This window comes from Sabethes cyaneus, chromosome 3, assembly GCF_943734655.1.
Source record: "Sabethes cyaneus chromosome 3, idSabCyanKW18_F2, whole genome shotgun sequence".
NCBI lineage: Eukaryota > Metazoa > Arthropoda > Insecta > Diptera > Culicidae > Sabethes > Sabethes cyaneus.
The window spans coordinates 184,687,635-184,711,353 of record NC_071355.1 but is presented as its reverse complement, the minus strand read 5'-3'; the positions used below and the strand labels follow the sequence as shown (position 1 = coordinate 184,711,353).

Genomic DNA, 23,719 nt, shown 5'->3' with positions numbered 1-23,719 from the left:
CAAATTTCCTCATAACTCGAGAACTAATCAAGCAAATGCAACCAAATTTGGCATGTGAAGGTTTTCGAGAGCAAGAAAATTTTCTATGGTGAATTAGGACCCCTCCCCACTTTAAGAGGAGGGGCTCCTGTACAAATGAAATACAAATTTCCTCATAACTCGAGAACTAATCAAGCGAATTGAACCAAATTTGGCATGTGTGTGTTTTTGGAGACAATTTTTTTTTAATGATGAATTGGGACCCCTCCCCACTTTAGGAGGGGGGGTCCTATACAAACGAAATACAAATTTCCTCATAACTCGAAAACTAATCCAGCAAATGGAACCAAATTTGGCGTGTAGGTGTTTTTGGAGGCAGGAATTTTTTCTGTGATGAATTAGGACCTCTTCCCACATTAGGAGGGGGGCTCCAATACAAATGAAATACAAATTTCCCCATAACTCGAGAACTAATCAAGCAAATAGAACCAAATTCGGCATGTGGAGGTTTTTGGAGGCAAAAATATTTTCTACGGTGAATTAGGATCCTTCCACACTTCAAGAGGGGGGGCTTCTACACAAATGCAATACAAATTTCCTCATAATTCGAGAACTAATCAAGCAAATGGAACCATATTTGGCATGTGGGTGTTTTTGGAGGCAACCATTTTTCCCATGATGAATTAGGACTTCTTACCTTTTTAGGAGGGGGGGGCTCCCATTCAAACGAAATACAAATTTGCTCATAACTTTAGAACTAATCAAGCAAATGGAACCAAATTTGGCATGTGAGAGTTTTAGATGGCAGAATTTTTTTTCTGTGGTGTATTACGACCCCTTTCCATTTTAAGAGGGTGGGCTCCCATACAAATGAAATACAAATTTCCTTATAATTTGAGTACTAATCAAGCAAATGGAACCAAATTTAGTATGTAGGAGATTTTTGAGTCTTGAATTTATTTTATGATTGTTAGAGACCTCTCACCCCTGTGGTAGGGGGATATGGACTCTCATACAAATAAAACAGAAATTTTTGCGAAACTCAAAAACTAATCCAACTCGAGAAATTCGAGACTCTTCCATAAAACATTAATCAATAACAAGACCACAAAAACTATCTATAGTAACACTAGATCATTCAGGACGAGCCGGTCGCGAGTGTTGCCGGTGACCCGCCGTCGGAAGCGCCGTCCACTGGGGGGCTTGCAAAACTCGAGAAGTGACAAAGATCATCCGAGATTCATGATTTATGTACAACACAGGTTAATTTGTGGCAATACGAAGTTTGTCGGGTCAGCTAGTCACAAATAAACGTCGTTACAAAATATAAAGAAAAGTAACGGTCCTAAGGTACTTCCCTGTGGCACTCCTGATCGATTGCAAAAACTGTACGATTTAATATATCCTAATATTGCTGTGAGTCTTTAATTTGTTAGGTAACTCTTAAGCCACCAGACAAAGCCATCAGAAGCATAATTTGGTGGTGAATATAGTTAAAAGTAGCATTAAGATCCGTGTAAATGGCATCAACTTGAGTAGCGTCTTAAATCTGACAAAGGCAAAATGAACAGAATTGCAGAATGTTCGTGTTGAATGAGCGTTTAAGGGAAACGCCATGTGTTTCTACCTGCGTTGACGGCAATAAAAAAGATTACGTAGGCTAATGTCACTTACATGAAAACTCGTTTCGAACTGTCAACGTGTGGGTGATGACAAAAGCAAAAATACTTTCCTCTCTTTTTTTCTCACGCAAAAACCTGAATAATATCAGCAACACCATCATCGCAAATAGAGATGTGAGATTTTACTGTTCGCAAAACAGCAGTTTTTCCACAAGAATCTACAATAGTTTTGGCTCGGTACATTGAGAGGTGATTCTTCGGTTGTTTGTTATAGAGGATGTCCCGCATCAAATTGCACCACGGAAGAAACGCTGAAAGTTACCTAATTGACCAATCCTTTTCAAAATTTCAGATAATAATATACAACCCATTAGTAAGTTTTTAGCACATTTATTTCATTCAATTTCAATACCGTAACTGTTTGCTCGCACCTTACACTTAACTCCACTCATAAGGTTCTGTGCCACATCTGGCTGCAAATTCTTCTGTACGGAAACCCACTCAGATTTGACTTCCTTGGGATGCATCCGTAGTGCCTGCTTCGTAACAGCCCAGCATTTTTCGATGGGCTCTAGTTCCTTGGGTTTTCCGTTTGCCACATGAGCAGATTGCTTACCAAATTATGTATTTCTTGGCAAACTTTGAAAGTTTCTGCTTCCTTACTTCTTCCGGAACATAAAACTTGTGCTGGGCGGTTAAGAACAGCAGCCCCGGATTTTCACAATGGATCCCTATTTAACCCTCTCATTTTCTGCGCCTTCAAATAGTTACTTACCATATTCTGCGATCTACTGAGCCTTCTCTCGATTTGGTGAATTGAACCTTATTCTACTTTACGTTGAATTGAGTTTAGCCAAAGAAATTTCGCTTCTAGGGTGATAAAAGCGCTTCTAAGGCAATATAAGCGGACGACATTACATTTCTCTACACTCAACAACAATTGATTCCCATTACTAATCCACCAGTCGCTAAACATTTCGATACATTCCTGTAACATTCTGCAGTTCTCGATTCCTCTGATTACAAGATATATTTTAAAGTCATCAGCGAAAAAAAAAATCCACTTTTTATGAAAACTAACACAACGTCGCTAAAGTCGATACAAAATATCAGTGGTTCCAGATTACTACCCTGCGGTGCACCAAAAACATGCAGCAACACACCCCACCGGCAGTTGCCAAGTTGTACGAAAAGTGGCCTATCTATAAAATGTGTGTCCAACTATCTTCGTTCTTGTTAGACCTCAAGCTAGTGAAAACGTGTAAACTCTGTATTAGTTTAAGAGATGGGGAATAAAAGTATTTTTTATCAGAATAAATGAACCCCTAACGTAACGTAACCACTATCTTCGAATTCTTGTGGAACACCCAAGATGTTTAGCTTGGCCTGCGCTGTCACTTCGCTCACCTTTGGCCACCATTCGAGAACGGTTAGGATAACCTGACCATAAGCCTGTGTATGACTAAAGCGGCAATTTGAGATTTGTTGTCTCGACCTTTATAATGAGGTCAGGCATAAGGCGTGAAGGGAAAAAAGCGGAAAATTAGATCAAGGAGCTCAAGTCCGAAACTCAGTTAACAAGTACACTTGGCATACCGAGACAAACCGAGCCGGATAATAAGTTTATATGGCGACGTGAATCCTTTTAGCCACATGGCGAACCGCGATGCCGGTCTTCGGTATTAAGAAACATTTTTCTAGCCACTCGACGAGCTGTGACAGAGGTCACTAGCCTTTTCCAGCCACATCAAGCTGGGGGATCTGCGGATTGAACCAAGCACCGCATGTACCGCGTAAACTCGTTGTAGTAAAGTTGAAACGGAGCGGTTTACCCGGTTTTACCGTGGATTTTCTCGTACTTGAGTAACAGAAGCGCGTTGATGCGAAGCCGTTTAATATTAGCTCTGGTGTCCCACAGGGCATCACATGGTACCACAGCTCTTTGTGTTATTCTTCAATGTTTTGTAAAAAAAACTTAACCGCCCCGTTAGCTTCGAGGTACGATGCTGGTCTAACAAGCCCAGTCGTCAAACGTTCGAATCTCGGTTGAGTAGTGTAAGTAGAGTCAGTAGGATCGTTGCACTAGCCCCATAACTTGACCAGTACTCTAATAACGGGCTGCGATGCCGCAGATATTGGTGAAACGATGAACCACAGCGAACTAGTTTATGGTTTCAGTTTGGTATCTATGACGTCCACTTGGTTTTTCTCCTCCATTACGTTGTCGCATGTACTAGTGAAATCCAAAAAGTTAGTACCTTTCGACCGACCTGGAATAAATCCAAGGTGGTCAGATGTCACACATTCTTTAGATAACCATAGCTTCGTGCCTCAGCGTCTACTCCTTGATCGGAAGGTCTTGCATCCCAGTGCACCACCAGCCTCACGAGCAGCTGATTCCTCACGAGTTTTTTGACTCGGGAATAAGCTCTGTAGAAAGACGAAGTGAGGATACGCGTGCGCGAGTGTGTGGGTAGCAAAATGCACACAGCACCGGCGGCTGTTTATTTTATGCCTGCATGGCGACGTAACCGTTGAATGCTATGTTTCTCATACTCTTTCGCGTGTGAGTAGGCATGGTTGACTTCTCGCTCGCTTTGCAACATTGGGGTTAAGTCTTAAAGATGTTAGTAACCCAAGGCTTTGCTTGGTTTTGCGTTTTGTTGTTGTCATTGGTGACCAAAACTCCAAGTGTATGAACTCATCAACTATTTTCAGTTCATCGCCGTTAATAGTCACTATTCGTTGAAGGCGAGCGTTATTTTATTTTGTTTTTGTTAGATTACAGTCATATTAACAGCTTGGGTCATTCGTGACTTCTCCGGGGTTGGGATTTGAACCCGGGTCCTCGGCGTGAGAGTCCTGAATGCTAACAACTACGCCGGGACTGACCCCTTCGAACGTTATTCTTTTTTGAGCCTCTAATTCTAATCTAATATACCGTAAAACGGGGCCGCGAGCCGCGACTCCCTATCGTTTATGGGTACTCCCAGGATAACTTCTGTTTTGCTTCCTTAAGTTATATTGCCATTGAGGTTCTCATCGAAGAGCTGTTTCATCCTGCCGGTGGTCGCGTTCGTTTGTGATCAGGTTTTTCTCCTCGTCTCTATACATGTCCGGTTTTGACTCCCCTATGAACTTTGGAATTTGGACGTGTCACTAACCACCACTAATTATTGTTTCAATTCTTCACGATCTTCGTCTTTCTTCTTGCTCATCTGTTGTCAATACAGGATCTTGCTCAAATCGTTCCGCGCTAAAGTTCTTTCAAGCTCTTTTTTTTCTCTCCATCGTTTGCTGGCATTCTTCGTCTAGTCAGTCATCGTGTCGGGGCTTCTTCACTTAGGGTAGATACTCTAGTAGTATTAGGGTAGATGCTCCAGTAATGGAGGGATTATGTCGGTGGATAGTGTGTAAAGACAATTTGAACGCTCAATTTATCAGTTTCCAATTGAACTACATGATAATATGGTGCACCATAATGTTGGCTTTAAATACTTACCAATATTATTCGATTCTACTGGTTGATATATCTTAAATATTACTTTTCCTGACATTAGTATGTGCTCCCAAAGTAGTGGTAATGTTCCTATAATAGTGGAAAATTTGCCTATAATAGTGGAATGTTGTTTACCGCCTTAGCAACAGGTCTTAGAGCAGGTGGATAACAGCGTAGTCTTGTTAAAATGCGTTGGATTGTTACGAATTTCTTAAGCAATTCCACTTTATTGATCCGCTGATAAGGAATTTGCAATTTTTGCACCAACATCTTGAATTTTAACTGTGTATCTTAGATAAAACTGTTAACAAATACATATTTAACAATAGAAAACTGAAATTATCTCGAAATCCGCCAAAATTATGATATATTTCGAGTTTCCACCACTACTGGTGCTACCACAACTACTGGAGCATCTACCCTAATAAAGTAATATTTGAGAAAAACTGGCTTACTATGAGAATATGGTCGATTTGAATCATTGTTTGTCGATCAGGTGATCTCCAGGTTGGGGCGAACCAACTTCCGGGTTGAAAGCTGCTTTAAAAAGTAAATAAATAAATGATTTCCAGGTGGCTTCTTCGTGGAGAGAGAAAACTTTTCTGATCACCAGGCCACGGGAAGCCGCAAAATTGATGCAACGCTGACCGCTATCGTTCGTGTCGTTGTGCAAGTTATGGGCCCTTCCACCGGTCTATATGTATATCGCTTTACTATTTAATCAAGTGAGAGGCAAATTCCATCGGTCTTAGATCTTCTTAGCTAGAAAAACACAAAAGTTCTTTTGAATACGGTGTTGCTTCTAGTAAAAACACTTTCCATACATTTTAATTGGCCAGGTAAAGCAGCGCTCCAAATTGTTTCAAAGCAACTACTGAAGTGTATAAACCGATAAAATATGATCTAAACGGTTTTCCTTTCTCCAACAAACATTCACTTTGCAAAACAAATCGAAGCGAAAAGTCAAAACCGGCAGGATCGAGATAAGTGGCAGCTGAAAGCAGTTTTACGACGGTTATCAAAGTTTAACGCCCAGGACTAATTGCGACACTTGGTTCAACGTTGGTGGCGAAGCCAGCAACAGCAGCAGCGGCACTCGACAATAATGGCGCCCGTTTTGCGTCATTGTTTTCATGACGTTGCCGAGCTGCTCGCGCGCTGAGGACGATTGTGATGATGACCGGTCATGACGAGCACCGAAACCATAAATAGTATAATGGCGCACTTTTACTGCGGCTAGCTAGCCAATAGGCGGCTAATTGGGACCCGGACTAATGATGGCCAAGGTTGGCTCGGTGTGGAGTGGACTCCGGACCGTGTTTTGATCTGCGGGCGCGACGGTGGATGTACGAATCGATGGTTTCATTGTCCGCTGATTGTGCCCTCAACGTATCGCCGGGTGCAAAACGGCGATTGTTTTCGGGGTCGTGGCCTTTCCGGGACGCGCGGGAGCCACCGTCAACGCAACGGACGGGGTAACGAGTGAGTGGCGTAAATTTTCTCGGTTTTGCATTCAATCGAAGCTGATTCCATTGTCGTCTTGTTTTCCCAGCGTGTCGGTTCATAAATCGAACTCAAATGGGAAAGCACAAGCGTATTAGTCAACAAAAGCTGCAGTTGATTGGTGGTTAAGTGCAGAGCCACGTGGCCAGGGAGGAAAATCGGTGCAGTATAGTTAATGGATGTATAGTGCATTTGAATGATTGCTTAGTTTAGATTCGAATCGGTTTTCCAGTATGATGGAATTTTATACCCACAGATTAAAATAGAACTCATATTTTATAATCAATTATGTTACCGTGTTTGTAATTCTCTATAGCTATAATTGGCTTGTTTAATGAGCACGCTGCCAAGCACTCTTCTTTTCCTTTTAAATTTGCCACCAAACTTTTTTTTAATTTGAAATGGTACAAATTCTCAGTTTAAGGGTATTATTCTGTTACTTTTTAGGTAAGATACTGGTTCAACTAATCAGTTGAACTATTTCCAAATCTCAATTTCTGGAGTTATACTAAAAGTTACACAACCCCACAACCCCAAGTGGACAGTCATTTTTCAAAAAGATTCACAATGTTTTCATACATTTTGATTAAGCAATCATAATCCTATTAGCGCCGTCACCACCAGAAATACTATCGTCCGAACCGAAGACAATAGGCCCTTCCCAACCTCTGGATTATCACGTGTGAGCATAACAGAAAACTACTTCCCCCAACCACTTTCGAAGGAAAAAGACGGAGAAAATGGTAGGTAGCTTCAACGAGACGGAAAACTGCGATGGCAAACTGGATCGGAAGCACGGTTCCGCAATTACGACGCATTCTCCATGCTCTACTATGCCATGGGAGGAAAAGTTTACACTCGAAAAGAAAGCTCAGCGAACCGAGTGAATCAGCAACGCCGGGAGCTGCCAGCTAGGCTCTCTGCATTTATCGGAGGAAGAGCAGGACGAAGTTTTGCCATCGAAGCCTTTGGAGGTTGTTATCGAAGGAGATTAATAATGATGATAAGAAACTGTATCGGCTTAGTGAGTGTTTCCGCTTTCCGGTGTCGGAAGACCGAGGACAACACGGGCTTTGTGGTGCACCGTAGAGGTAGGGTCCTATAGGATCGAACCCTTTTGCAGCAAGCCGGCCGGTGTACGGTGCGGAAAATCGTAATCATTGCCAAGAGAATGTGCTCAGCCAACTGCAGGATGAGCTGCTGACTGTAATCTTTTCTTCGCATTGTTGCAGCTACGGAAGACCTGGGGCCGTCTGGTAGGACGTCCCATAAAATTTGGTTTATTTCGAAGAAAACCATAGCCTGTTGTTGGTTGTTTCGAACTGGACCTTTTTCAGGACGTTCTATTGTAGCTTCAGTTTTCTCCTTTAAGACAGTGCAAATGAATGTTCTTCAATGTAGAAACGTAGGACACTCGCTGCTAGTAGCAGCAGCGGCAGGACAGCATTGTTAATGTTCGATTCGTTCCTCTATCGCGCCATTTATATGTACCGAGGAAAAGCAAAACCTGATTATTGAGCATTTTACGGATATCAATTACCCAGCTAGTATGTAATTACTGTAGCACTGTAGGTGAATGAATGAATGAAGCCGGTAACCAGTGGGTGCTGAAGGTCAAGTAAGGAATATCAATTTGTATCGTTTCAAAAGGATTTTCCAAAGGGCTTTTACCATGGTCTAATTGGTATCCAGTATGATAGTCAGCGAAGTAGATTACTTTCGAGGCATCATGGGCGAGTAAAAGTTTCTTTGAGCACTGATTTTGAGTTATTTTGTTTCTGTTGTACAGTTCGCATTTGATATATGCTATTTTGTTAATAAAACAAGAGCTTTACTGACGTCTTAATGTCTAATAACAAGAAACAATAATTAAAAGTTAAATAAAAAACAAAAACACGTATTTTTTCCTTTAGTCGCTTATTTAGAGATCACCTTTTTTACAAATTTAATGTATAACTGCGTAAAGGAATGCCTTTTGTTATGACACGGTGACATGTCAATCCAAGTTTAAAAGAGAATTCAGCTTTGAGCGTCTGTTCCCATATCGTGAATGGCTCTTGATTATGATTCTACTGCAAGGTGGACCATCATATCTTCAACTTAGTGGGGGTCTGCATTCCATGTTAGGGACGACTGTCGATAGCGCGTTACCAGGACGGGCGGCTAAATTAAAATACGTTTTGTCTCGAACGCCTTCACAGTAACCCTAGTAAGACAACCTACACTGAGAACATAATTTCGTATTTTTTTGAAAAAAATATTCGTAGCTGATCCAAAAATTTTAATTTCAAGACCTTCGCAGGCTTATTTCCTAGAGCAAATGTTGGTATTACGAATGGTTCGTATTTGGTACGAGAACACATTCGTAGCACATTTTGCACCAGAAAGCATTTGATGCACGGTTATTATCTGGCATCATTATCGATTAGATCGGGTTACGATTATATGCCATAGAAAATAGACTTGTGCAATTATGACCTGTCTAAAATGTATCCGTCGTGATTTCAAGCTGTGAATTGTTGCATGCTGAATTTCATGAGTGGCGATAGGATACTGCTCGAGTAGTTAGAACCTCGAATGACTGGACAGAGGATCCATGGTGACAAGGCACAATTTTGCCGAGGATAAACCCCCGTTTCTTCACGAAGGTAGACCCAACGATGAGAAGGAAGTGTTCTGCGCGCAGCCGGGGCCACGTATGACGGCTATTTGACATAGATCGTCATAGGAGATATGCAAGCCCAAGTCGGTAGGGAAGCGATGCGTACACCAGTGACCAGCAGTAGGTACCCATAGAGCAATTCCAACTCAACTAGCAAAATGGTTTGACTCGTCTATTTTTGATTGGAATGAAATTTCCTGAATGTGTTGGATACCGCGCCCTTTTAAAAAGTTACTCTTGACGAAAAATATCAAGTTTAGTAGAAAATGAATTCTTGCGTGATATCCAACACATCCGGAAAAGTTCATTCCTATCAAAAATAGTCGAGTCAAAAATTCCTCCAAGCCTGCAACATTCTCCGTAGAGTTAGGTGTATCGGTCCGTGAAGACAGATGCGGCAGGATACATTCTACCATGAAACGCGCGAAGAAACCTTATGTCCACGAAACGTCTCTGTGACGAAAAGACTACCCAGCTAGCATTTTCATATGTATAAAAAAGGTAAAAATCAGCATTACGTACAGATATACATGCTAAATAAATCGTATTTCATGCGCAAAATTGGCATAACCGTACTATTTTGGAGGCGATATTCGTGATTACGAATAATTTTGAGCGTTACGACTATATAAGTATTTATATACGATAATATCCGATTAAGCGCGAGTCGCTCCGTACTACTCTACGATTTGTACTGAAAATCGTATGTATGTCAGTCATTATCATTATATACGACAGAAGATCAACTTGATCCCACTTTGCCCAGCTTTAGTTACGATTTCGAGTTTGTTAGGAAATATTTACGATAGTTTTCGTACATTGATATACGAGTTGGTGCTAGTTGGGTAAAGTTTTCGTAAAAGAACTGCTTAGTGGAAGTAATAGATAACGACCTGAATCAGCTTTCGATACATTCTCCCTACTTTTAGCAACATAGAGCCAGGAAGGCTCCAACCGCAACAAGAATTCCTCTCTACTCAGTCCTTAGATACTCGTCGCCAATTCCATCTAGCACGTTGGGCCCCTCTATTGCTGGTGCTGGTCGGTGTAATTTTTGTGTAAATATATGTAGGGTAAGAACCCCACAATTCGCCCCCACCCCAGAATTCGCCCTCCCATTGGTATTCCCGTGATTTAACTCAATATATATTTGAATTATAAGTTGTTAGTTTAATTTATATTCAATTTAACTCAGTTTTCAGTTATTTGAATAGAATTCGTTGTGTTGTTTTATGTATTTTAATGATTTAATGTGGTTTGAAAAATAGGTATTGTATTTAAGACGCGATTTTTCCATTCTCAAGAACGAGCACGAAAAATAAAATTGAGGAAAAGTAATGGAAAATCGTATCTCTCTGCACTTTTTTCGCATCAATTTGGTTATATCTGTTTCAAATTTCATAATTGTGCTTTTGTTTTAATATTTTATCGCAATTCTGTTGAAAATAGAACATAAATGCACTGGGCGAAAACTGGGTATTGTAAATCATATGAGTTCTAAAATTCGCCCGGGTCGAATCTGTATATACTTAACCAAACTTACTGCGTGAACCAGTTTTCGCCCTCATCTATCAAATACATGCAAATATGCCACACATAAGCAAAAGCAAGTCACAATCGATTAGTTTGTTCGCTGATTTATGTTTATCAAAATGATGAGTATAAGTATCAAATAAATAATATTTTGATGCAGAAAGCACATCATATCTTCATTTGAATTCATCTAACAAAAGAATTACCTGCTAAACATGGGCTAAGGGGCTTCTACCAAACGAAATGTTGAATTAGCAATAATCGACATCGAAATTGATAATAAGATTAAAACTGCACGAATTAGTAAGACGCGCATAATATTCTCAAAAATCACAATTTTTCTTGTCATGAGAATAAATCTGACTATTGGAAAATCACACGAAAAATCCGTTTACTATTTTATAGCATCTAAGCGCAATAAAATTGTTGTCATGGATAAAACTTTGAAAAGTATTTAATGTGCAATGCAGACAACAAAGAAATAATCGCGGTGATAAAATAGAATATTTCGATAATATCATGAAAACTCTAATATCTTAGCATTACAAACCCGGTCTAACAAAAGAAGAATTCCAAGTTATGTCAAAAAATATCCTAGTTGAGTAGGTAAGATGGGTATGCTTTGCAGTTACCAGAAATATTTAATACAGTAAACCGGCATACCCATTTACAGACAGTGATTTACTAAACAATTTTTTTTCTTCATCTTTTTATTGACTATATAGCAGTTAAGCTTAGTTATTTCTTGGGGTAGAGGTTAGGTTGTGGACTCGAGTCTCACCTTCGATTAGTTAATATATATAGCCGAATATCAAGATTTTCCAGTTCATCTAATTTTTTATTGTTCACAGTAAACATTTACTCTTTCCCAAAAAATTACTAAACAGTGATATAAGTAATCATTAAGGTTATTTAAACTATTAAAATAAACATTGTACCATTCTGTAGGCACTGAATTGTATTTATTCGCCCACAAATCAATAGTGAAAATGAATTCAACAAAGGACCAGAAAAAGCACCAACAGGACCATTCATTTTAAATATCTTTGACGAGTGTCAAAAGTCTTATTTTACTGCAATAAAAATAAACATTTAGTTAAAACCCACCTTCTCTGTGTTTTTTAGTTTTACTGAATCAGGTATCAGGAGGTGATCATGATCAGTTTATTTAAATTTAGCTTTACATTTAACGAATTCCTGATACAAATTGATTGCCATATTAATCACTGAATAGACATAATCTTAACGTTAAATAATAGTAACAACAATTCTAATAAAATAATTGAGGTTATTTGGGAAATTTGCAACAAATAACAAGTGGGCGAAATTTGGGTCACATGGGGGACGAATTTTGGATCGCTATGGGCGAAATGTGGTACTAGAGGTTCCTGCTCAAAATTGGGTCTTTTGCTATCAAATTTCAATTTTCGCGATTCCGAATAGCCAAAATAGATAGAATATTAATATATAGTCATACTTGCCTGAGTTCAGGGCTGATTTTATAATAATATGGCGATTTATTCATTTTACAGCATAAAAACCTGATAAAAGGGGCGAATTCTGGGGTCGTTACCCTATTTGGTTTTCGACACATTGATATGTAACCCAATCCTTCTAGCCTCTATTTTTAGTCTAGCTTGTCTGAGGTTGTCTGTGAAGGCTAGGAGTTGACTGCTTTTACTACTTTCGTTCTTATCGTTTCAGTACCCATGCGTCTGGTCACACCTTCTATAACGATGTTGAATAACATACATTACAGTATATCCACTTGCCGCAACCCTGTGGCACAACAGTGCCTTCGAAATACGTACGTAGCACTTCACTCACTCCAGGGTGGCGTTAGCCACGTCTATTTGTCCGAAAAACCGTTCTCAAACATTATCTGCCATAAACGTTCGCGCTGGACTGTATCGCATGCTGCCCTGAAATCAATGAAAATACGGGCCTTGATAAAGCCTAATACTGCCCTACGAATTCTCTTTGTATTGGGAATAGACTACGTAACCGAAGCTGGAAGAGCACCTTGTAGGCGGTGTTGACCAGCGTAATACCGCGGTAATAACAGTATTCTATCCGATCGCTCCTTTTGTAGATAGGACAGATCACACCAACCATCCACTCCTCCGGTAGTTTCTTCTTCTCTCAAATCATTAAAAATATCTAGTGAAGTGCCGTTGCTAGCGGCTCTTGGCCACTTTTGTAGAGTTCTACCAAAAGTCGGTCCTTTCCGACGCCTCTATTATTCTTCAGCTGACCGATTTCTCGCCGGATCTCTTAAAGATCAGGAGACGGCCACTGTTATCGTTTGTAGGCAGTCCTAGATAAACTTCCATTTCGTCTCCTTCTGTTATATTGGCATTGAGATGTCTATCGAAGTACTGATTCCACCTGTTGACCACCTAGCACTCGTTTGTGACTAGCTTTCCCTCCTCGTCATTACATAGATGAGGATCCAGTGTGTATCTTTTACGAGATTTGTTCACCTTCTCATAGGTCTTGCACCTCCCATTTCGGGCGGTTGTTCTAGCTCTGTCCTCATTCTTGCGCTTTTACCTTTTCTGAATCTTGGAAAACTCAATATGCACTCGTTAATACTTGGATAAATCCTTAGTTAGTTTGTTTTCAAGTTCTTTTTTGACGTAGGACTACGTCTTTGTTTACTATACTGGGACTGGGTAGCACTTTGTAAAAACGAAAAATAGAAGTGTAACGTTTGAATGAAATATTTCAAACGGTAATAGCTACTATACTACTGAACGAAACATAACAGTTAATATGTCGTTGGATAGATAAAATGTCCAGCAATTTTATAGTAACATATCAATAATAATTTTTTATACGCTAAATAGTGAAAATGTGTGTAAAGTTTTAAGGCCGAATTTTTCCATACATTTCCCTTGTGATCGCCTAGCTTCACAGACACGGACGACAATTAGATACACCAAAGGATTTGGATCCAAATGATAACCTTTGAGACCATTTTGTAAGCCACACCCCTTTTCCAATCCAATTGGCAACATCGATGGCTATTGACGGCAACACCGACCCCGAAGACAAGCGGAATCAGCGGGCAATGGCCAACGTGAATCCCACACGATGCACTTTACGTTACATTTTGCATTATCCCCATCGCAGACATGCGAAATTGTTCGATAGCTTGCTCAATCAGTGTCGGACAATCATTTAAGCAGCAGCAGCCGATATGGTTTCCTCCACCACCTACACTAGCTTACAAGTAGCAGCAGCCAGTGACTTTAAAATGGTACACTTGGTTCGCCGCCTGCTCATTTATCGCACTATCGCACTGACGGACGGTCAGTATTTTATTTATCATCGACGGCTATCGGACACTGAAGGCAAATGGAAACGGATCGACTGACGGGCAGCAAATTCAGCAGCAGGCCGTTGTGGTCGTAAACAGTTCTTATAAGAACTATAGTAATTGAAGAATGGAAAGATTTTTCTACATTTTCTAAATGATTAACGTTCCATTCGGATAATTATTTGAGCAGCAGCAGCAGCCGATCTGGTTTCTCCCATACCTACACTAGCTTACAAGTAGCAACGGCAGTGCCAGTGACTATAAAATCGCACACTAGGTTCGCCGTCTGCTCATTTACCGCACGATCGCACTGACGGACGGTCAGTATTTTGATAAAACTAATCCATTTCTACTTTACAGTGATTTGGTATTTCCTATCACTCCTGTATTAGCGGGCAACTATCATCCTAGAGTCTAAAGGACCGAATAGCGACATCCATCTATATATTGGCAACAGTTATTATAGTACTGATTTTTAAGAAGTGCTATCATCTCAAACATAGTTCTTTTCAGGGCCACCAAACAATTTCAAACGGTTTTTTTCAAAACCACCATTGATTCAATGAAGAATTAAATCAGAATATTTCGCTCTTTTACAAATAAACACTCAAACAATGATACTCACAAATACTCAAATATGCATATGCCAGAAATGCAGTTTACATTAGTCTTTGATTTAATGATCAGACATAAAGTTATACTTCATCGATTAAAACATGTTATCAATATAATGAGTATTATATGACACAGTCCTACGTCACCCTTTCGTACAACCCTTAGGGCTGTATACCTTGTAGTTTTTCCTTTCCATTGCTTGTTACCATTCCCCGACAAACTGTGACAAACCCGACAAACACTGTGGTTGTGGCCTTATTGACGGTCGAGCGTATACTACTCCATCTGTCTTCGAGGGTCGAAACCCCTAACTCTCCAGCAGAGGAAGGTAGAACTCCATTCAGTACACACGTTAGTTCTCGGCAGCTCGTGGGTTGTCTAATTACTGAGGAAACCAAGGAAAGTGACTTTGCCGCAAGGTATAAATCGTCAATAGTTTTGAGCGCACACGAATGGCCACTAGATTATGGTGCGAGTCGATATCCGCATACCGTAGGGAGCGTACGTTGGTTATGTTCGAGTAAAACCGACCATCGATAAGAATATGGTTGATTTGGTTCATGGTTCATGTGTCGGGTGCTCTTCATGAAGTTTTTGGGAAAAGAGAGTACCTACTTCAGAACACTAGGGCTCGAATAGCTGCAAAGTTGATGCATCGCAGGCCGTTTTCCTTCGTGTCGGTGTGCAAAATCACCGGTCTATACATCGCTTTCCTGTCGATTAGGGCGTGCATATCTTCTATTTATATAAGAGGCTTATGTCTGTACCGAAAACCAGGTCTCAAGACGTCATAGGAGGCTTATCAGTAATTAAAAACAGGTCCCTGACAGGACGTCATGCTTTCGTCGCAATGGCTTGCATTCTCAGTCACCTAACTGCTCGATTGCTTAACTGATTGACTAGACTGCTCGACTGGACTGGTCGATTAGACTGCTCGATTTGATTGCTCGACTGGACTGCTTAACTGAACTGCTCGACTGAACTGTTCGATTTGACTGCTCGACTCAACTGCTTGATTGGACAAATCAACTTGACTGCTTGACTAAACAGCTCGGTTTAACTGCTCGAGTGGACTACTCGACTTAACTACTCGACCCGACTGCATGACTGCTTAGCTGCACGATTGAACTACTCGACTGGACTGTTCGATTCGGCTGTTTGACTGGACAGCATGATTTATCTGCTCGACTAGACTGCTTGACTCAACTATTCGATTCGACGCTCGATTCAACTGCTTGATTGCACTGCTCGACTGAACTACTCGCCTCAACTGCTCGACTCAACTGTTCGACTTAACCGCTTGACCCGACTGTTTGGCTAAATCGTTCGATTCGACTGCTCGACTAGACTACTCGATTCAACTGCTCGACTGGACTACTCGACCAAACTGTTCGACTGGACTGCTCGACTTTGCTGCTCGACTCGACCACTCAATTCAACTGCTCGTCTCGACTGCTCGACCGGGCTGCTTGACTGAACAGCTTGATTTAACTGCTCGACTAGACTGCTCGATTTGACTGCTCGACTTGACTGTTCGACTCGACTGCTCGACCCAACTGGTTGACTCGATTGCTTGATTCGACTGCTCGACTCGCATGCTCAACTCGTTTGCTTGTCGCGATATTAAATGGTCGGTGTTAAATCAGACCGAACCAAGTCGCAAAACTAGCCAATGGAATGTATCCGCAGTTTTCTGAATTCTGAACAGACATTTATATTTTCCGCATCGTAAGATTCGGGCTCAACTAGTCTTTAATAACAATCTTAATACCCAGTGGTGAACAGCTGTCGTACATTGCCTCCAGCTGCGCATAATACGTTTCCTTGTTGTCGTCGGGTCTACCTTCGCGTGGATAGTGCACGCTTATGGTAGTGTGGTTGTAAAAACGACCTTTCTTCTTGGTATGCCTCAAGGCTGCAACGTTGGTTCAATTTTATTTCTAGGCTACATCTACGATTTTGAAAATTTAAACTTTAGAGGGATACCAAGATTATTCGCGAATGATACGACACTGCCAGGTTTGCATATTTAGGTTGCAACTGAGAGATACGAAATCATATCCGCACGAAAAAGATATATTTTACACCATATAAGAACATAGAAGTACCAAAGTGGAGGCAACACACGTGCATAAAAATTGATAATTCTATCTTGCATTCTATACAACAATTTTTGGAAAATGCAACTTAATACTCCTCAATATACGATTAAGATATAACTAAATATTACAGTCATCTTTATGATACACAGCCATAAGTTGTATCTGACGACACGCACGACTACAAAACAACTTATTGTACACTTCGCTTTGATCATTACGCAATTCCAATGTAAAATTGACATTAATGTGGACTTTCTATTACGATCTTGTGTTATCTGGGATGGCAGTGTGATATCACCGGGTTATAAAGTTTTGTTAATTCTGTCACGCTATTTTGATGCGAATTTCTCGCTTAAGCTGAAAAAAATCAGAATATGTGATATTCGATCCACCTAGGAAAAGCCTCTGTGTTAACTAAACATTGATAGAAAAAGTAGATGGTTTTAAATATCTGGTTATTTACATTGACGTTGTCTTGGAATCGGAATATACAGCAAAATATCCCATCTTTATCTGGTGCTAACGGGTGGCAACTAAAATTTTGGAATTTTTTTCTCAAGCTGTCAAAAAAAGACAAAGATACATGAAGAAGATCTGATTTACCAAAATTAAAGATACATTATCCATTAATGAAAAAATAGTGTACATTTGAAAACGGTCCGTAATCGACTATTCGGAACAGAAGCGTTGTACGGCCGTCATGTCAACTTTGCGAATGCATGTCTTGATTCTCTACCAATTAACTGTTTGCAATTCGTGGCTCTCTGGTTATTTTTGTACACCAAGGAACTCAGTATCCCAAAGAAATCTTCGATTGGGCGCACTAAGACAGATTTTTCGGGTCGCGGTTTTTGGGTACAAATGGGATCGAATGGGTATTCAGGAACGATTGTGTTTGTTGGCGTAATGCGACGATGCTCTATCCGGCAAAAACACGTATTGTCCATCTGCATGATGTTTTTGTAAAAACGAGAACAAAATTTTCTTGAAAAATTCGTCTGGTGCGCATCTTAATTGATAGTCAAACCAGAGGACTTGTTGTTGAAGGCATGAGAAAGAGAACGTTGTCCTTCTGCGTTCATAATTTTGGCTGGTTTTCCACTACCCTCGGCCTAGAGGCCTCGAAAAAAATCTAAAATTATAGTTGCCACCCGTTATGTGAAAAGTGAGTTACTTCGTTCCTAGAAACGCACTGTTAAAGTTTTACTATGGTTGCATCCATTCTCAATCTAATACTTAGGACTCGAATGAATGCCTTGCGTTTAAAAAGTTCTAATAAACTTATAACAACAAACAAATCCAATACTTAACAATAACATAGGGTCATGCCAGTAAATCAAAACAATCAAAACTCAAGGAGATTAAAATCTTGCACCACGATTTTACAGTTTCAGTAGCTTGTGATATCTATGATACAAGCATTATAAAGCTTCTTACTGTGACAGCTTACTTTTTACAATATTGTGAGTTTCAACCGTGTAATATTCGCTAGAGAACGTCAGTCACGTTTCGCAAAACTGTAATTAAGAATAGGGTATTTGTACTGATACGGGCCGTTTATCACGGAATTCATTCCTTTCATGTCTTTTATACAGAACTGCAATGTGTAGGGTAACCAACGTATTTTGGACCCCTTTAGCAGCTGTACGTAATTTGGTCACTCACAGAAAAATCAAATGGAAGTGTCTAAATTATGTACAGCTGCTGATGGGGTCCAAAATAGGTTGGTTACCCTATCTCTTGAATTTTCCCGACTATAACAACATTTTTAGTCTTGTCGTAAGTGCCTATAACTTTACAATTTTACAGCAAGCAATCAGTTCAAGACTTTCCAGGAATATATTCGTATTCTTAGTTCTTTGCACCGAAACGAAAGTTGCCAAAAGGTGGCCTAACCACGACAACATTCCCCTTTTCCATTTTTTGTTATTGCCTCAACTATAAATTTGTGTTTTATTCGTTCGCACTCTAGTTTTTTCTACTAAATGAGGTCCCTACTGACACAGTTACTACAAAGTTCTTATGGTAACTGATTATATAACTTATTCTGGTTATAAATAAGTTGCCGCAACTAAAAGTACCTACATTGTATTACTTGGTGACGGGGATGTGCGGAGGGTTACTTACAAAATAAAACAGTTTAATGCTTTTGCTATTTCCAATATAAGATATCAATTTGTTACGTTACGTAATTTTTCCAACAGGCACGGGGACTCGTACTTTAATAATAAATCCTTCCCTCCTAGCTGTCAGTTCGTAAACTCTTTGATCAACAACGACACGATTCGAATAACTATTGATGGAGCCGTCGTCAGTCGTCAGTGAACTGACTGATGCTTTCATTCATTCATATTCTGCCGCGTCGTCGTTGTCGTCGTCGTCTGTTTGAAGAGGTGTAAATTATGCACCTGGGAATAATGACACCGTCTTGTAGGTACTACACACGTCCGATCGATAGACTTACCGACATTTATCGGAAGGAACTATGATGCACTACTATTTAGCGTTTGCTTGTCAAACATGTAATTAATTAGAATGCCTTGTGTTTTGTGTTGGAAGCGTTCTGTTGTAAACAAAATAAATTAAACTAGGAAGCGTGCGTCATTACTACATTCTGGACAGACAGACAGACATTTGTTTGTTTACCTGTCTGTTAGAGAAGCAAATTACGCTTTTTTTGGGGTCGGGGGAGGGGGGAGGTGCATTGGCGAGTCGTACGGGCTGTCCGCTAATGGAATAAAAAGTTATCCTTTTCTACTAAACCGAGAGAGCAATACGGCCGGGACAGGAGTTTGCATGATGAAATGTGTCCATGTTTGGTTGAAAACTAGTACGAGATACAGGTCTGGAATGTATACCGATGTTTTAGGTTTTAGGTTAGGTTATTCATCAGATCAGTTTTGGTGTCAGACATAGAGTTCCAACATAGATTTTTTCTAGTAGAGATGCTATTCCCTACTATCTGCGAAATGATGTTCCATTCATAGCCGTAGTAACTGATGTAGAATTAGTTTCGTTTTTTCTACTTCCTGTTGACGTAAACGAACTTGCAGTCTATTCATTTATACTTTTTTATTCTCAGTGGATCTGCAATAGCATTCCTAATCACTCAATGTGGATTACTTAAATATTTATAATCCATCCAATATAATTTATAAACATCTAATCTAACTCTAGAAATTAAAAATGTACGTCCCATACCTTTCGTGGCTTCCAGTTAGTAGCTTCAAAGGTATAATTTGTGTTTCCCGCGTGGTTGACGTCAACTATTTTTAACGTTTGGTTCTTCAATCGCCAAACGATTTAACTGACAAACACATGCCGTTAATTGAAACCGTCAATCGGCGGCGAGCTACGATAGGCTATTGCTGCCACATATAATATTGATGATTGTGTCGATTGTACGTACCTCTACGTAGGAGTGTATGCTCAACAACATGGGAACGTTTCGGCCCCGTCAGCGCGGACATGTGACACATTAGCCTGCCAGGATAATAGGCATTGTGTGCGATCGGAAAGTTTTCAACGCCGTCAATTCGGACACTTTTGTTGAATAATTGAGTCATTGCAAAGAGCGAAACGGACGCATGGTTCTGTGCAACGTAGGACCAACCTTTCACTGAAAGGGTTTTGTGCTGGTGCGGTGTATGTGTGAGTGAATTTTTATGTGTGCTTAGTCGTTCCGATTTCATCACAATCACAGCTCACGCACACATACACACACACACGTTGGAAAAGTTTTCAACAAAAAGGCGTCAAACTGTTATCTAATGAAACTGCCACTCATCAACTTCGGAGGTCGTCAAATAATTTCACCTCAGGGAAATACCTACCGGAAGGGAAACCACTCACCAGGGTACGAACACACACGCGTGCCATGTGAAGCTCACATTAGCGAACGGTCAGGAAATGCCCTGGTTGCCTGGGAAAAACTTTTTTAATGGACTAACTTTTCGACGATGGTCAATGGTTTGTGCCCTAGTGCCGGTGCGCCATGATAATAATTAAAGTCAATATTTTTCCCCATTCAATCGGTAGAAGAGTCAAAAGTTTTGGATCTGACGGATGATTGATGCGAGCGCTTGAACACTTCATTACTGGCCACAAGGACGCGCAAAATCGATGACACGTGGTGGAATTTTGTTCTCTTGATGTGCCATAATTGCGGAATTTTCAGATTTATGCTCTGTAGTTGTCATAAGCATTTTGATTCATAAAATTGAAGAAATGTTTGGAATAATTTTAAAGATAAATGAAATTCAAAAATTATCAAGCAATAAAATGTGCAGTTAATGTTAGAAGAAACCCATTAAGGGAATACCGGTAATGTCCCCAGAATAAAACTATTTGTTTGGATCTTATCACGTTGAAAAAATCACCCCCGAAACAAATGAAAACCAACTGGAGGAAAGGAAAATCATCCATTCGTGGAAACGCTCCCTAGCGACGCTAGCAATTCTCCAGTGCACAATCATGCTTAGAGCCACTTACCTATCAGCTCAATCGAACCGACTTCCTAAAATAATAAAAATCCCGTAAGCACCACATATAATCGCAAAGCAACCCCTCAGACACAAGAGAGGAAAAAAAGTTACCCTCCCGTTGGATGCCGGATTGCATGCACCGATTTTCATCGCTTATCCTGTACAGCTTATTACAGCTCGAAAAGGGAAAAATCATGAACCCGGGTCAGGAACAAATGGAGTAATGAATGAGACATTCCTGCTGTTCTCGGGCCCATCAATTACGGACATTTTTGAAACGATATAGTACAACAAGTCTGCCTGCATGCTTCCGCCGCACCGCCGGTTCTTGCTGTCATGCAGAAAAGAGGCGAATGAAAGTTGATCTCCCTAACTGCGTCTAGTACCTACGTTGGGTGGTTGACAGACTGACTAGGAGTGGTCGTCGGGAAGGTGGTCTCAAACATCCCTTCGATGAGGGAAGCGAGCATGCTGGGATTTTTCGACAGTTGCTGAAGCAAGACTATCAAGCTGTGCGCCCGCACGAAAGCGGGTTGAGGGTGGATCTATAGGGTTATTACAATAAGTGCACCCTGATAGCAGCAATCGGTTCAAATCGATTTTGTGGACCATTTCGTGGTACTCGATGGGTAGATATTTAACTTATGGCACCAATAATCCACCTGTTGGAAGCAAATGTGCAACCAAGCGCTATCGGAAAAGCTCCCACGACCTGCATCCTAACCGATTACAAAGCGAGCACGCTTCGGTCAATTAACTTGTTGATAGATGACATCGCGCTTTCAAAATAATTAACAATTACTACCAAACAACCGACAGGCACAACTCGACCCGATGAACGGCGTCCGAAAGAGGAAGTTAATTACCTATGATAAATGAAGAATTTTGGGAGTTCATTCGGTACAAACCATTGCAGCAGTTGATATTCGTTAATTAGGAATGGGCGAAATGAATAATTCAACGCGCTCTCATCATCATCGCAACCAGCAGCAGCAACCAGTAGTCCTGTCCGCCGGAGTACCTACATACCTACTCCGGAGCACAGACAATAATGCGAATCAAGGTGTTGCCGCCGGGTTTTCCTTTTGATGTGCTTTTTCTGTTATTTTGGTTTGCGGTCGACGATAGCAAATGTAATTGGATGCACAGCTCGCTGTTGGCTGGCTGGCGAATGTCCTGTGCCGTGCTGATATGATAAATACAAGTTAATTTGTCCGATTGTATGATTTGAGTGGGCAAAATACCGTACGTCCACGCAAGCTGAACATTACATATTTTGCGGAGCTATAGAAGTCTGCCCATTCCCACAGAGCCTGTTGATTTTTGCATAGGCCTAAATTGTACCTTTGGGTGGTACTTTAAACACAGGTTATGGCCATGCATGCATGTTAAGTACAAGCAATATGCCAAGTAGGTATAAGGATAGAATAAGGCATGTGTCCACAATGATGGTCTAGGGTGGAATTGATTGGAACATCAAACTTCTGTTACCTTTCGTCGAAGCGAGGGTAAAGATCAACACCAGTTACTCAACACCACCAGATAGAACATGTTTCGAAGCATTATTTGCTAATTCATATACTACGAAATTAACCCAAAATAGAAACTACTGCTTTCATTACGTTCTTCCTCATCAATCTTGAGCAACACAAAACTGGTGCCGTCAGAATGTACCCCCTTTCATATCATCAGAAGAATGGCCTACCTCACCATCGGATCACAATTCCTTTGATTACTTTGCATAGGGATAGATGCTCAGCAAAATTGGAAGCAACAAAAGTCACATTCAGCAATTATTCAAACAATTATATAGTTGCTACTTGATACGATATGACTCAGGAAATCGTTTAGTTGAAACTCAGTATTAAATACTAGTGGAGCCCGAATCCTACGATCCGGAAAATATAAATGTCTGTTCAGCTTTCAGAAAACTGCGAATACATTCCATTGGCCAGTGTTTGCGAAGATGTTTAATCTTTGTATTAGTTCTTTGAGTTCTTATATTGCATAATATAGCTCTAAAATATTGTACATAAAAGAGTCATAGACGGAAATTGAAACAATTTTTTTTATGGTCGTATTGGATTTGATTTAACTGAATGAAAACATTTATGTAGTCTGATTAGAGTAAAATGTTGCTTAGAAAATTCTTGATCGTTTGCTATCATGAACTCATTTTTTAAAATTTTGCGACTTGATGCGGTTTGATTTAACACCGACCATATGATATCGCGACAAGCAATCGAGTTGAGCAGGCGAATCGAGCAGTCGAATCAAGCAATCGAATCAAGCAGTTGAGTGGAGCAGTCGAGTCGAATAGTCAAGTCGAGCAGTCAAGTCAAGTCCCCAGCTAGCACCACCTCGTATATCAATGTACGAAGACTATCGTAAATATCTC

The 23,719-nt window shown here is 40.4% G+C and overlaps 1 protein-coding gene across 3 annotated transcripts in view; it reads right to left on the bottom strand.

Annotated features, from left to right (window-relative positions):
• The window catches only part of LOC128743911 (cell adhesion molecule Dscam2-like), a 765,320-nt gene extending 746,207 nt beyond the window's left edge, over positions 1-19,113 (bottom strand). The window contains exon 1 of one of the 3 annotated variants that reach the window (XM_053840604.1): positions 18,965-19,113. The gene's annotated coding sequence lies outside the window, so the exon portion shown is untranslated. The remainder of the gene's footprint in view (positions 1-18,964) is intronic. The other 2 variants (XM_053840603.1, XM_053840606.1) reach the window with 2 other exon arrangements.
• Positions 19,114-23,719: the final 4,606 nt, after the last annotated feature.